Below are 13,352 nucleotides of genomic sequence, written 5' to 3'. Positions count from 1 at the left end.
CAGTGCAGCTCAATACTATCGTACAGACGGAGAAGGTTAGTTTTGTTCTCCCTCCCCCTGTTGAATTGAAAAATAAGTGTCTAAAAAGGCATTAAAACTTGTTTTGAGCACCTTGCTTCGAGGGGCTTAACCTTCGAAGATCTTCTAACCCTGTAACCCTAGAATCGGGATGAAACTGGGTGGAAAAAATAAGCACAAGTCCTAGATGCATGATTGAACTTCTAACTTAGAAGGCAACCTTCTAACCCTCTAAAGGTCTTCAAACCATATTTGCAATACCTAATGGATTGCTATGATCCGACTCCAAAGGTTAACTTCTGAAATTTGGCATTGTCGCACAAAAAAATTAATTTTTTTCTTGTGATGACAAATAGTGAGATCATGCCTTTAAGCAAGTCTAAGTTAGTAAGCACAAGAAGGAATCACCCCCTACCCCACACTGAGCTGAAAATCTGGAAAAAAAGTTGTAACTTTTTCGGAATAGGTATGAAGATTTGAAAAAAAATCACATTTGAGGCTTATAGTTACATGAAACAGGTCCTGTGCTAAATAAAAGCCAAAGAGATTAGTAAGATCTTAAAACGAAGATATAATCTTTAGTCAAAACTAGAAATTCGATAAAATTTTCAATTCGAGAACTTGAACTATATTCTACAAATCAAAATTAAATCAAACTCATTAAAAATCAGTTGTCCCAATTTTCATCCTCATCGATTGAAGTAGGCCTACTCCTTTTTCTTTAGTACGCTTCTTGAATTACTTAGTATTCAATACTATTGAATACTAAGTATCGAATTGCGCTGCTTGAAAAAAAGGAATAAAAATAAAAAATCTCATAGAACAGGCTGTTTGTTGTTTTCTTCTAAATATAATGTATGATTGCGAAGAAAAATATGATTACCGTGATCCCGAGTAAAATACTCAAACACAGGGGTAATTCCCCTGCTGGGGAATTTTTAAGCTTCAATGTCACTCCTTACTTTCATTGGATTTTTTATTTAACCTCTGATGGTTTTTTAAATAATGCCTGAAAATCTAGTCACCATCCACGGAAAGATGTTCTATACAATGCAATCTCGGTAAAAATTTCCTTCGGGCAATTAACATTAACATCTCCACGTGTAATATTGAGTCGGGAAAGAGAAAGTAAGATGAATAGAAATAATTTCATAAAGAAACTCAGGCAAACTTCCCAGCGTCAAATTTCCCACGAAAAGTTCACCCCCAGAGACTTTTCTCCCCGTGGAAAATTTTACCCTTGGAAAATCTCCCAGCAGAAAATTCCACCCACCTCCCTCCCATAAAAATGTGTGCATACATCCCAATAACAAATATTATACCTAAACAATGGGTAAATTTCATAAGTTAATGAAATTTCCCAATTGGTTGTAGGGGTAATATAATCTCTAAAAGTACAGTTATGGGACCTTTCAACTATGCTGAACAGTATCGGAGGCTCAAAATTTTGATCGAACGACTTTGGCAGAAAATAGGACGTGGGATGAGGCTAACTACCCTCCAATCTTTTTCGGTGCTTGAAAAGGGCACTAGAACCTTTAATTTCCGTTTGAATAATCCCTGTCCTGATCATCTACGACTACTGGTTCGTTGCGATCACCCCGATAACAATAATAAATAATAATACGCATCCGAGATTTTTCTTTTTGGTGAAAAAAAGCAAAATTCTTTTTTTTTTGGAAAATCAGAGTCTGAAACCTCTTAAGTAGGATTCTTCGACATGCTAAATCTAATGGTGTGATATTTATTTTGCCACATTTTCATTAAGACTCATTTAATTTTAGGGGGTATGTCCCTCTTTTCTCTAAAATCAGGCACATTTTCTCAGGCTTATAGCCTTTAATGGGAATAACTAAATTTGATGAATCTTATTGGTTTGTGATCAGCATAATAAGACGATTCTTTTGAGATACCTATTGCTATCATAATTCTGTTTTGATTCCGTTACTGTTGTATTCCACTAGAAAATCCTAGGTGCATACAAAGAGCAAAACGTTATTTTACTTGAAAATGACTAGCCTAGTTGAAAAAAAATACTGTTTATATTATAGGACTCTTTCTATTTCAGACTTTTCTATTTCTTACACGGTGATCTTCAAATATAAATTTTGAAAAAACTAACAAAATAAGATGAAGTTAGTATAAAAATGGGTTTTTGATATATTTTCTAGTCAAAAAGTTATAAGGCAAAAAAGTTATAATAAAAACATAAGGGTCTTTGGAACAAAACACACACTGTAAGATATCTTCAGAAAAAGCAAGGAAAGATAAATTTATGTTGTCCTAGATGAAGGGATAGGGGTAGAAAAGGAGACAACAATATATGAAATATGTGAAAAGTTTATGAAACTCACTTTAAGAACCATGGTATCTTTTAATTACAGTAGCTAACACGAAACGGGATCGGCAAAACAGATCCACATCTGTTATCTATATTTTTGAGCTCCTTACATCATGTTTCTTCACGTTAACCGACCGAGCAATGAATCTCATTGCTATTCATTGCTCATTGCTCTTCATTGCTTTTAGCCTTCTATTGCCAGCAGATAGTAATAATAACTTAACACTATTTGACATCATTAAGTCTCTAATGCACTTTAATTTCTTAGGAATTATGTCCTTGGGACACTGAAATATAAATCTAGGTTTTGACAAAAGAATGTTAGACGTCAAGGCTAGTCAAAATAGAATAACTTCATTTTTTTTTAAGTTTCTTCACTTTAAGAGCTACGAGGATTCGTTTGTCATTCCGGCCTTTAATTTGATCATTGATAAGCATATTCGGGTGAGGAATAAAAATACACTAAACTATCTGTAGTTTTTTGTTAAATAGCAGTAGGCCATGTCAATTAAATTTGACATATTTTATTTACTTATGTTTTGACAATAAAAAGGGCATGTTCACATTGTATGTGTACTGAATTCAGACGAGCAATTTAAAAAACTAACGTTTAGTTCAGTGATATTTAGCCTCTAGTCTGATATTTGATTCCAACCATCGTGGATCCAGAATGTTGAATGGAACCCGGAAAGTAATTTTCAACTAAACCAATTCTAAGCTAAACAAGCAAATTTATTAATATATTTTGAGTAGTATTCCTGGTACGTTTGCTCATCAAATTCCTAATGCTTAGTTAAAAGTGAGTTTTATCATTTATTATACCCTTGTCAAACATTTGACAAAAAAAACTTGGCATTAAACCCTTTTGAGCAGATTGTGTTGACAAAGAAAGAATTTTAGTTTTTTCTTTTTCTTTGCTGGTTATCGTACCTATGGAGATGCACTAGAAATCTAAGCAGACCAGATAAACTCAAAACAAAAACACGGTCAATATTAATTAGTTAAAAAAAATGGCAGATTAAAGATCAAAGTTGAATAGTTTCTATCCTGAAATTTTTTTTAAAGTAAGCTGTCTTTTTACTTGCATTAAATAAAAAAACAAGTATTTTTAGCTGCAAGTAACAAGCGACATTAAAACTTAAAACGAACAGAAATTATTCCGTACATAAAAGGGGCTGTCCGCTCCTCAACACCCCGCTCTTTACTCTAAAGTTTTGACTCTGTCATAACTCACCTTTTAAAAAAAATAAAAACTTCAGCGCAAAAAGTGAGCCTCGACGAGGGTACAACCCCTTTCATATAAGGAATAATTTCTGTATGTTTTGAGTTTTAATGTCGCCCCTTACTTTCAGTTGAAAAAACTTGTTTTTTTTATTTAATTTCTGAACGGTTTTGAATTAATGCATGTTTAGATTTTGGCTCACCGCACATGAATAATTAAAGCGAAATTGGATACTTAATTTTTTTTTTGCTAAATGGCTTTCTCATAGTTTTGATCAGACGATAAAAATTTTTTTGATAAAAAAAAGGTGAAGGAGGAGGCCTAGTTACCCTCTAATTTTCGGTTGCTTAAAAGTGCAAATATATATTTTTATTTTTGTGCCAACGTTTGTATTAGTAATAAACATACGTACCTTACGAATTAACATACGTAACAAACTACAATATTTGTGTATTTTTATTACGTATATGATGGGGTTCGCCCCCTTGTCAATACCTCGCTCCCTAAACTAAAGCTTGAATTTTATCTCAAATCCTTAAGAATGACCCCTGAATCACATAGGCCATACAATAAATAGTTGAAATTGCTAAAAATGTTTTAGCGTAAAGAGCAAGGTATTGCAAAGAAGAGGCACTCCCAGAGTATATAGTATTTTATGATTGTTTCATGTTTTAATGCCACTCGTTATTTCCAGGTGAATTTTTTTATTTATTTTCTCATTGTTTTTTTTTTTTTTTTAATTCTCTTCCCTCATGATAAATTCTTCCATAGAAAGAATGGCTGTCTCAAAATTTTTATCCTGTGACTTCAAGGGGGAAATGTGCGTGAGAGGGGGATTGGGGACCCTCCATTTTTTATAACTTAAAATGGGCACTAGAACTTTTAATTTCTGTTAGAATGAAACCTTTTAAGACATTATAGGACCATTGAGTCGAAACCATTACCCCTGGAAAAAAGCAAACAAATAAATACGCATCCATGATCTGTCTTTTGGCAAAAACACAAAATTCCAAATTTTGTGGATAGGAACTTGAAACTTTTACGCTAGGATTATTTGATATGCTGAATCTGATGGTGTGATTTTCGTTGAGATTATATTACTTTTATGGGGTGTTTCCCCCTGTTTTCTAAAATAAGGCAACTATTCTCAGGCTCGTAACTTTTGATGGGTAAGACTAAACTTGATGATACTTATATATTTAAAATCAGCATTAAAAAAATTCTTTGGATTTAACTATTGGCATCTGAATTCCGTTTTATGGAGTTTTGGTTACTATTGCGCCGGGTCGCTCCTTACTTACGGAGCGTTACCACGAACTGTTTGATACATTGAGCAGAAAATGTTAGGACTTGATTAGTATTTAAAGCCATATTTTGGCTGATGACGCATCCAACATTTTTTTTTGCGATGGGTACAAAAAACTTGGAACTACCACGATTTGCTTCTTTTGGTCTAAATAAAAGAACAATTTTATCAACTGAAAAAAAGGAGTGACATCAAAACTTAAAATGAACATAAACTATTCCGTATATGAAAGGGTTTGTCCCCTCTTCAATGCCCTGCTCGTAACTTCTACTTTCACTCGCAACTCTACTTTTTAAAACAATAAAAAATGTTAGTGAAAAAAGCAACTTTTGACAACCAACACTAAACTTGATGGAACTTGTATCATTAATATCAACATAAAATTACAATTCTTTAGATGTAACATGGTGTAAAAATTTCGTTTTTTAGAGTTTCGGTTACTAGTGAGCCGGGTCGCTTCTTACTGCACTCCATTACCGCGAAATTTTTGATAAGCAAGACTATATCTTCGTTATTACTGGTATAATTATTTTGTTATTGAGGCTTTTGCTATTGTTTACGGGCTTCGACTCTTACCATTTCCTTGTGAAAGCTCAAGAAAATGTTTTTGGAAAAATATCACTAAGTGAAATATTCTTGTCCCATTTGCTAATTGACCGATGAGATAAGTGCCATATTTTTTTTATTATTATTGTTATTTTTTTTTGGTATTATTAGATTTCAAATAGAAGTTAATTTGAGGAGTGGGGTGATGATGAATTTCTGTTTGGAGAAGTGGTTCCTGGTTTTTGATTCCGTTTCATGATATCCCCTAATTCAATTTCTCTTCATCAAGGATGACAATTTGAGAGGGTCAGGGGTTCAGTTACTCCATACATTTTGGGAAAATAACAGTTTTGGTTGTCCTATTGAAGAAAAACAAAAAGTAACCCCCTTCTAAGAATTTGAAATATATCATTTCTGGCATCTTCACAAGAAATAAAAATTATTCCTGCTCCCTCCCCATTACATTGTCGTGAATTAGTATTCCTGTTCTTAATTTTCTAGTTTTTTAATGACATCTATAATTTCTTGAAGAACTATTTGCAAAAAGGCAGGGCTACCATAATGTTCATTTCGGGCTTACAAAAAGTGGATGCGCAATAATGTTTTGAATTAAGGGAAGGGGGAGAGGCTTATCTGTGCTTTTTCTTAAATGCATATTAAGGCCAAAGTACAAAGATAAAAGCTTTGTACTTTTCTATAGTTTTTTCATTTAATTTTTCTCCTGCTAAATGTGAGATTAAAGTATCCCCTCAAAGAGGATTTTATCATTCCATAAATGAATCGTTTATTGGGCTGATGCTAGCTGGAAAAGCAAACCACCCGTTTTAATTGCCCTCCCATATTTCCATTGTATTGCTTTAGAGATCTTATTTTACTTTGTTTAGAGGGACGTGCATTTTTCGATTGACATTTTGTGTGAATGACGTCACTTTTATATGCATATAGAGAGCAAAACATACACTTTTGTACTGACATCATAAATTGTATGACAATTGATATATTCAGGCAGTTTTTTTCACTTAATTTGGTTGAAAACCCCTGCTTTAAACATTATTGATTACGGTATTATATTTGCTTATCAAACACAAGCTAGTTTCATCTGTTATTCATTCCCAAAAGTTACGATTGAAGCTGTCTTCCTATATTTGGAGGGGGAGGGAGATTAACTTTTGAGAAATAATGTTTATTCTTGTTTATATATGATGTGTTCTGATTTTGGAAGGTTGAAGTGAATAAAAAAGTTGTTGGCAGCATGGGTGCAATTTTCATTGTCCGGAGATTAAACCTAGCAATTTGAAGTAAATTCAGTCCCAGCATACAAAAATAAATATTTTTTGGTAATTTTCAAGTATGCTTTTGCTGACTGAGTTTCTGGAAGCAGCAATTCTTGGTTCTAGCCCCTAAGGCCCTCGGAGTTTGCACTTATTGTTAACATGTCTCATCATCCAAACAAACAGTGGTCGTGTGTTTTTAGTGGCTGAATATGGTAGTTTCTGTTCATAAAGGATTTGCAAGTATCACAGTCCATTTTTATAGGAAACTTTTTTTGATGCTGGAGAAACTTTCAGTCAAAGTTTAACCATTTCAACAATAACAATTGACAACTACAATAAAGAAGCATATGGATTGTATGAATGTGTTGCCAATAATCATGCAGGAAGTGACAAAGCTAGGATTTTAGTGGAGGCGCAAAGTAAGTTCTACGAAGTTTTTACGTTTCGGTTCATTGTTCAGCTAAAGCTTAATTAAAACTTAATATGTCAAATGCTTTGTTAAAATTGTAGAAAACAGTCGCAGTATTAAAATCGTCATCTAAAGAATAATTTATCTATATATATATATATATATATATATATATATATATATATATATATATATATATATATATATATATATATATATATATATATATATATATATATATATATATATATATATATATATAAATAAATAAGTTGTTTGTCTGTGTGTCTGTCTACTGACGTCATGTTTGTGTGTCGACTGACGTCCTGTTTGTAAACTAATGTCTATATCTATCTATCTATATATATAAAAATAAATTGTCTGTGTGTGTGTGAGTGTGTTGAGTGACGTCATGTTTGTGTGTCGACTAACGTCATGTTTGTTGATTGACAAAATTAAACACCGGGACATCGAGACACAAATGGCGACCGGGGCACGGTGACATCTATATATATAGATAAGTTGTCTGTGTGTGTGTCGAGTGACGTCATGTTTGTGTGTCGACTGACGTCATGTTTGTTGATTGACGAAATTACACACCGGGACATCGGGACATAAATGACGACCGGGACACCAGGACATAGGGAATATAAAGGACGACCGGGACACTCAAAGAGAAAGCGACCGGAACACAAGGAATGTTCGATTAGCAATCATCATCAACAAAGCAACGGGACATCGGGACACAAATGACGACCGGGACACAGGGAATATAAATGACGACTAGGAAACGTAAAGAGAGATTACAGACCGGGACACCGGAACACAAATGACGACCGGGACAAAAATGACGACCGGGACACAGGGAATATAAATGACGACCGCGACACTCAAAGAGAAATTACAGACTGGGACACCGTGACACGAATGACGACCGGGACACAGGGAAACGACAACAAAGGGGACGCCGGGGGAAACATGGGGATATATAAATGACGACAGGGACACGGGGAATGTTCGATTAGCAATCACCATAATACAGATTGTTTTTCCCATGGACAATACGTTTTAAAAAAATTTACGTAGTTAATATATATATATATATATATATATATATATATATATATATATATATATATATATATATATATATATATATATATCTTCTATATATATAAAAATAAGTTGTCTGTCTGTCTGTGGATGTGTGGATGGATGTGTCAGGTGACGTCACCTGAAAAAACTGGATCAGGTGACGTCAAAACTGAAAAAACTAAAAAAGGCAAAAACTACAAAAAAACTAAAAACTAATAAAAAAAAATAAAAAAGCTAAAAAACTAAAAAAACTATAAAGGTAAAAACCAATAAAAAACTAAAAAGGCAAAAACTACAAAAAAAAACTAAAAACTAATAAAAAAAGTAAAAAAGCTAAAAAACTAAAAAAACTAAAAAAACTAAAAAAAGGTAAAAAACTAAAAAAAATAAAAAATAAAAAAAAACTAAAAAAAAGGAAAAAACTGAAAAATAAGCTAAAATAAAGGTAAAAACCAATAAAAAACTAAAAAAAAAAGGAAAAAACTAATAAATGACGACACTCAAAGAGAAAAAAAAGGCAAAAACTACAAAAAAAACTAAAAACTAATAAAAAAAATAAAAAAGCTAAAAAACTAAAAAAACTAAAAAAAGGCAAAAACTACAAAAAAAACTAAAAACTAATAAAAAAGCTAAAAAACTAAAAAAACTAAAAAAAAGGCAAAAACTACAAAAAACTAAAAACTAATAAAAAAGCTAAAAAACTAAAAAAACTAAAAAAACTAAAAAAAGGTAAAAAACTAAAAAAACTAAAAACTAAAAAAAAACTAAAAAAGGTAAAAACTAAAAGAACTAAAAAAGAAAAAAATAAATGACGACACTCAAAGAGAAAGCGACCAGGACAAAAGGAATGTTCGATTAGCAATCAACAAAGCACCGGGACACAGGGAGTATAAATGACGACCAGGACAAAACTAAAAAATCTAAAAATCTAAATAAATTAAAAAAGAAAAAAAAGGAAAAAAAAAAGGAGAAAAACAAAACTAAAAAACGAATGTATATACAGACCGGTACACCGGGATACAAATGACGACCGGGACACAGGGAATATAAATGACGACCGGGACACAGGGACACAACTACAACGGGGACACCGGGGGAAAAAGGGGGATATAAATGACGACCGGGACAAAAAAACTAAAAAGAAAAAAAAACTAAAAACTAATAAAAAAACTAAAAAATCTAAATAAGCTAAAAAAGAAAAAAAAAGGAAAAAAATAAAATAGAAAAACAAAACTAAAAAACGAATGTATATACAGACCGGGACACCGGGATACAAATGACGACCGGGACCCGGGACACAGGGAATATAAATGACGACCGGGACACAGGGACACAACTACAACGGGGACACCAGGGGAAACAGGGGGATGTAAATGACGACCGGGACACCGGGACAGGGAATGGGCGATTAGCAATCACCATCAACAAAGCTCAAGGGCAATCATTAGAATCATGAGGTATAGATCTGAATACAGATTGTTTTCCCATGGACCATTATATGTTGCATGTTCAAGAGTCGGTAAACCTGACAATCTATTTATATGCAAAGACAATGGGACAGCAAAGAATGTTGTATATTCGCAAGTTTTACGTAGTTAAAACCATATATATATATATCTATCTATATTCACAGGTGGGACATAGGGACACAACTACAATGGCGCGTAACTATTATGGCGCGTAACGACTTACGCACGCGGGGGGGGCTTGGGGGGGGCGCGAAGCGCCCCCACCAACTAGGTGTTGGGGTGGCGCGAAGCGCCACCCCAACAGCTAGTATATATATATATATATATATATGTCTATATTCACAGGTGGGACACAGGGACACAACTACAATGGCGTGTAACTAATATGGCGCGTAACGACTTGCGTGTGCGTGTGCCGGGGGGCTTGGGGGCACGAAGCGCCCCCACCAACTAGGTGTTGGGGTGGCGCGAAGTGCCACCTGAACAGATAGTCTATATATATAAAAATAAGTTGTTTGTGTGTGTGTCGACTGACGTCATGTTTGTCGACTGACGAAATTACAAATCGGGACATCTATCTATCTATCTACATATATAAAAATAAGTTGTCTGTGTGTGTGTCGAGTGACGTCATGTTTGTGTGTCCACTGACGTCATGTTTGTCGACTGACGAAATTACAAACCGGGACATCGGGACATAAATGACGACCGGGACACCGGGGCACAGGGAATATAAATGACGACCGGGACACTCAAAGAGAAATTACTGACTGGGACACCGGGACACAAATGACGACCGAAACATATAAATGACGACGGAGACACGGGGAATATTCGATTAGCAGTCACCATCAACAAAAATCAAGGGCAATCATTAGAATAATGAGGTATAGATCTGAATGCAGATTGTTTTTCCCAAAGACAATTATATGTTGCAGGTTCAAGAGTCGGTAAACCTGACAAGCTATTTAAATACACAAACAATGGGACAGCCAAGAATGTTGTATATTCGCAAGTTTTAAGTAGTTAAAAATATATGTATATATCTATCTATACTAACAGGTGGACAGAGGGATACAACTACAATGGCGTGTAACTAATATGGGGCGTAACAACTTACGCGCGCGGGGGGGCTTGTTTGGCGCAAAGCGCCCCAACCAACTAGGTGTTGGGGTAGCGCGAAGTGCCACCCCAACAGCTAGTGGGGAATATAAATGACGAACGGGACACTCAAAGAGAAAGCGACCGGGACACAAGGAATGTTCGATTAGCAATCACCATCAACAAAGCACCGGGACACAAATGACGACCGGTACCCAGAGAATATAAATGACGACCAGGACACTCAAAGAGAAATTACAGACCGGGACACCGGAACACAAATGATTACCGGGGCAAAAATGACGACCGGGACACAGGGAATATAAATGACGACCGCGACACTCAAAGAGAAATTACAGACTGGGACACCGGTACACAAATGACGACCGGGACACAGGAAAACAACAACAACAGGGACGCCGGGGGCACAGGGGGATATAGAAATAACAACGGGGACACAGGGAATGTTCGATTAGCAATCATCATCAACAAGGCTCAAGGGCAATCATTAGAATAATGAGGTATAGATCTGAATACAGATTGTTTTTCCCATGGACAATTATATGTTGCATGTTCAAGAGTCGGTAAACTTGACAATCTATTTATATGCACACAGCCAAGAATGTTGTATATTCGCAAGTTTTACATAGTTAAAAATATATATGTATATATCTATCTATATTCACAGGTGGGACACAGGGACACAACTGCAATGGCGCGTAACTAATATGGCGCTTAACGACTTACGTGTGCGGGAGGGGGCTTGGTGCCAACTAGGTTTTGGGGTGGCGCGAAGCGCAAATAAGTTGTTTGTCTGTGGGTCTGTCGAGTGACGTCATGTCATCGTGTCGTCATGACGTTAGTTGTCGTCATGTTTGTTATGACGATGACGTCATTAAAAGTATTTAAGAAAATGGTTCAAAGAAAAATTTTTAATTGTAAAAAGATCGTGGACGGAAAAATGTTTAATTGTAAAATGACTGAAGAACCTATAATGGCAACAGCTGAGGAAGCTGCTCAAAGAGTCTATGCTAAAAAACATACAGCTGATAGAGAAAGTAAGAAAAGAAAACGTGCCAAGGAATCATAAGAACAGCAAGAAAACAGGCTTGCGGCTAAAGAACGCAAAACAGCGCAGTTAGAGGAAAATCCACCTGGACAGCGAGAGTCAAAACATATCAAAACTGAAAATGATAGCGATGATGATTGTGGCTTAGGATTTTGACGTGGATAAGGTCATCAATGCCTACCAGATTTTGGTTAAAAAAAAAACAAAGTTTCGGCGATATGTATTTCATAGTGACGCTGAAAAATAAAGAAGAAAAAGAAAACTGAAAAAAGAAAAAAGGTAAAAAACTAAAGAAAACTAAAAAGAAAAAAACACTCAAAGAGAAATTACAGACCGGTACACAAATGACGACCGGGACAGAGGGAATATAAATGACGACCGGGACACTCAAAGAAAAATTACAGACTGGGATTCCGGGACACAAATGATGACCGGGACACAGGAAATATAAAGGACGACCTGGACACAGGTTTTTAAGAATATCGTTCAAAGACAAATTTTCAATAGTAAGAAGATCGTTGAAAGAGAAATTTCTAATTGTAAAATTACTGAAGAACCTACAATGGCAACACCCGAGGAAGCTGCTCAAAACGAATGTATTCAAGCCGAAGTAGCTGAGTTGGTAAAGCGTTATGTTTCAAGTTCTAGGTCCGAGAGGCTCCAGATTTGAACCTTGGCTTTAGCATTAATAAAAAGAGGAAAAAACTAAAAAAGTTGAAAACTACAAAACAAAACTAAAAAGAAAATAGTAAAAAACTAAGAAAGCTAAAAAACTAAAAAAAAAACAAAAAAAGGTAAAAAAAAATAAAAAAAAAATAAAAACTAATAAATAACCTAGAAAAACTAAAAACTGAAAAAGACAAAAAACTAAAAAAAGGAAAAAAACTGAAAAATAAAGGAGAAAGAAAACTAAAAGCCGTGACACAGGGAATATAAATGACCACCGGGACGCTCAAAGAGAAATTACAGACTGTGACACAAATAACGACCGGGACATATAAATGACGACCGGGACGCTCAAAAAGAAATGACAGACTGGGACACTGGGACGCAAATGACGACCGGGATACTGGGAATATAATTGACGACCGGGACACAGGGAATGTTCGATTAGCAATCACCATCAACAAAGCTCAAGGGCAATCATTAGAATAATGAGGTATAGATGTGAATACGGATTGTTTTTCCCATGGACAATTTTATGTTGCATGTTCAAGAGTCGGTAAACCTGACAATCTATTTATATGCACAGACAATGGGACAGCCAAGAATGTTGTATATTCACAGGTGGGACACAGGGATACAAATACAAAGGCGCGTAACTAATATGGCGCGTAACAACTTACGCGCGCGGTGGGGGCTTGGGGGGTGCGAAGCACCCCCACCAACTAGGTGTTAGCTAGTAGGGAATATAAATGACGACCGGGACACTCAAAGAGAAAGCGACCGGGACGCAAGGAATGTTCGATTAGCAGTCACCATCAACAAAGCACTGGGACACA

The 13,352-nt window shown here is 35.2% G+C and overlaps 1 protein-coding gene across 1 annotated transcript in view; it reads left to right on the top strand.

The window, feature by feature from the left end:
* LOC136027209 (uncharacterized) overlaps positions 1 to 13,352 on the top strand; it is a 119,866-nt gene that overhangs the window by 103,793 nt on the left and 2,721 nt on the right. The window contains exon 11 of the mRNA XM_065704237.1: positions 6,970 to 7,126. The gene's annotated coding sequence lies outside the window, so the exon portion shown is untranslated. The remainder of the gene's footprint in view (positions 1 to 6,969; positions 7,127 to 13,352) is intronic.

This window comes from Artemia franciscana, chromosome 1, assembly GCF_032884065.1.
Source record: "Artemia franciscana chromosome 1, ASM3288406v1, whole genome shotgun sequence".
NCBI classification, from domain to species: Eukaryota; Metazoa; Arthropoda; class Branchiopoda; order Anostraca; family Artemiidae; genus Artemia; species Artemia franciscana.
This window is presented reverse-complemented; position numbering and strand designations above follow the sequence as displayed.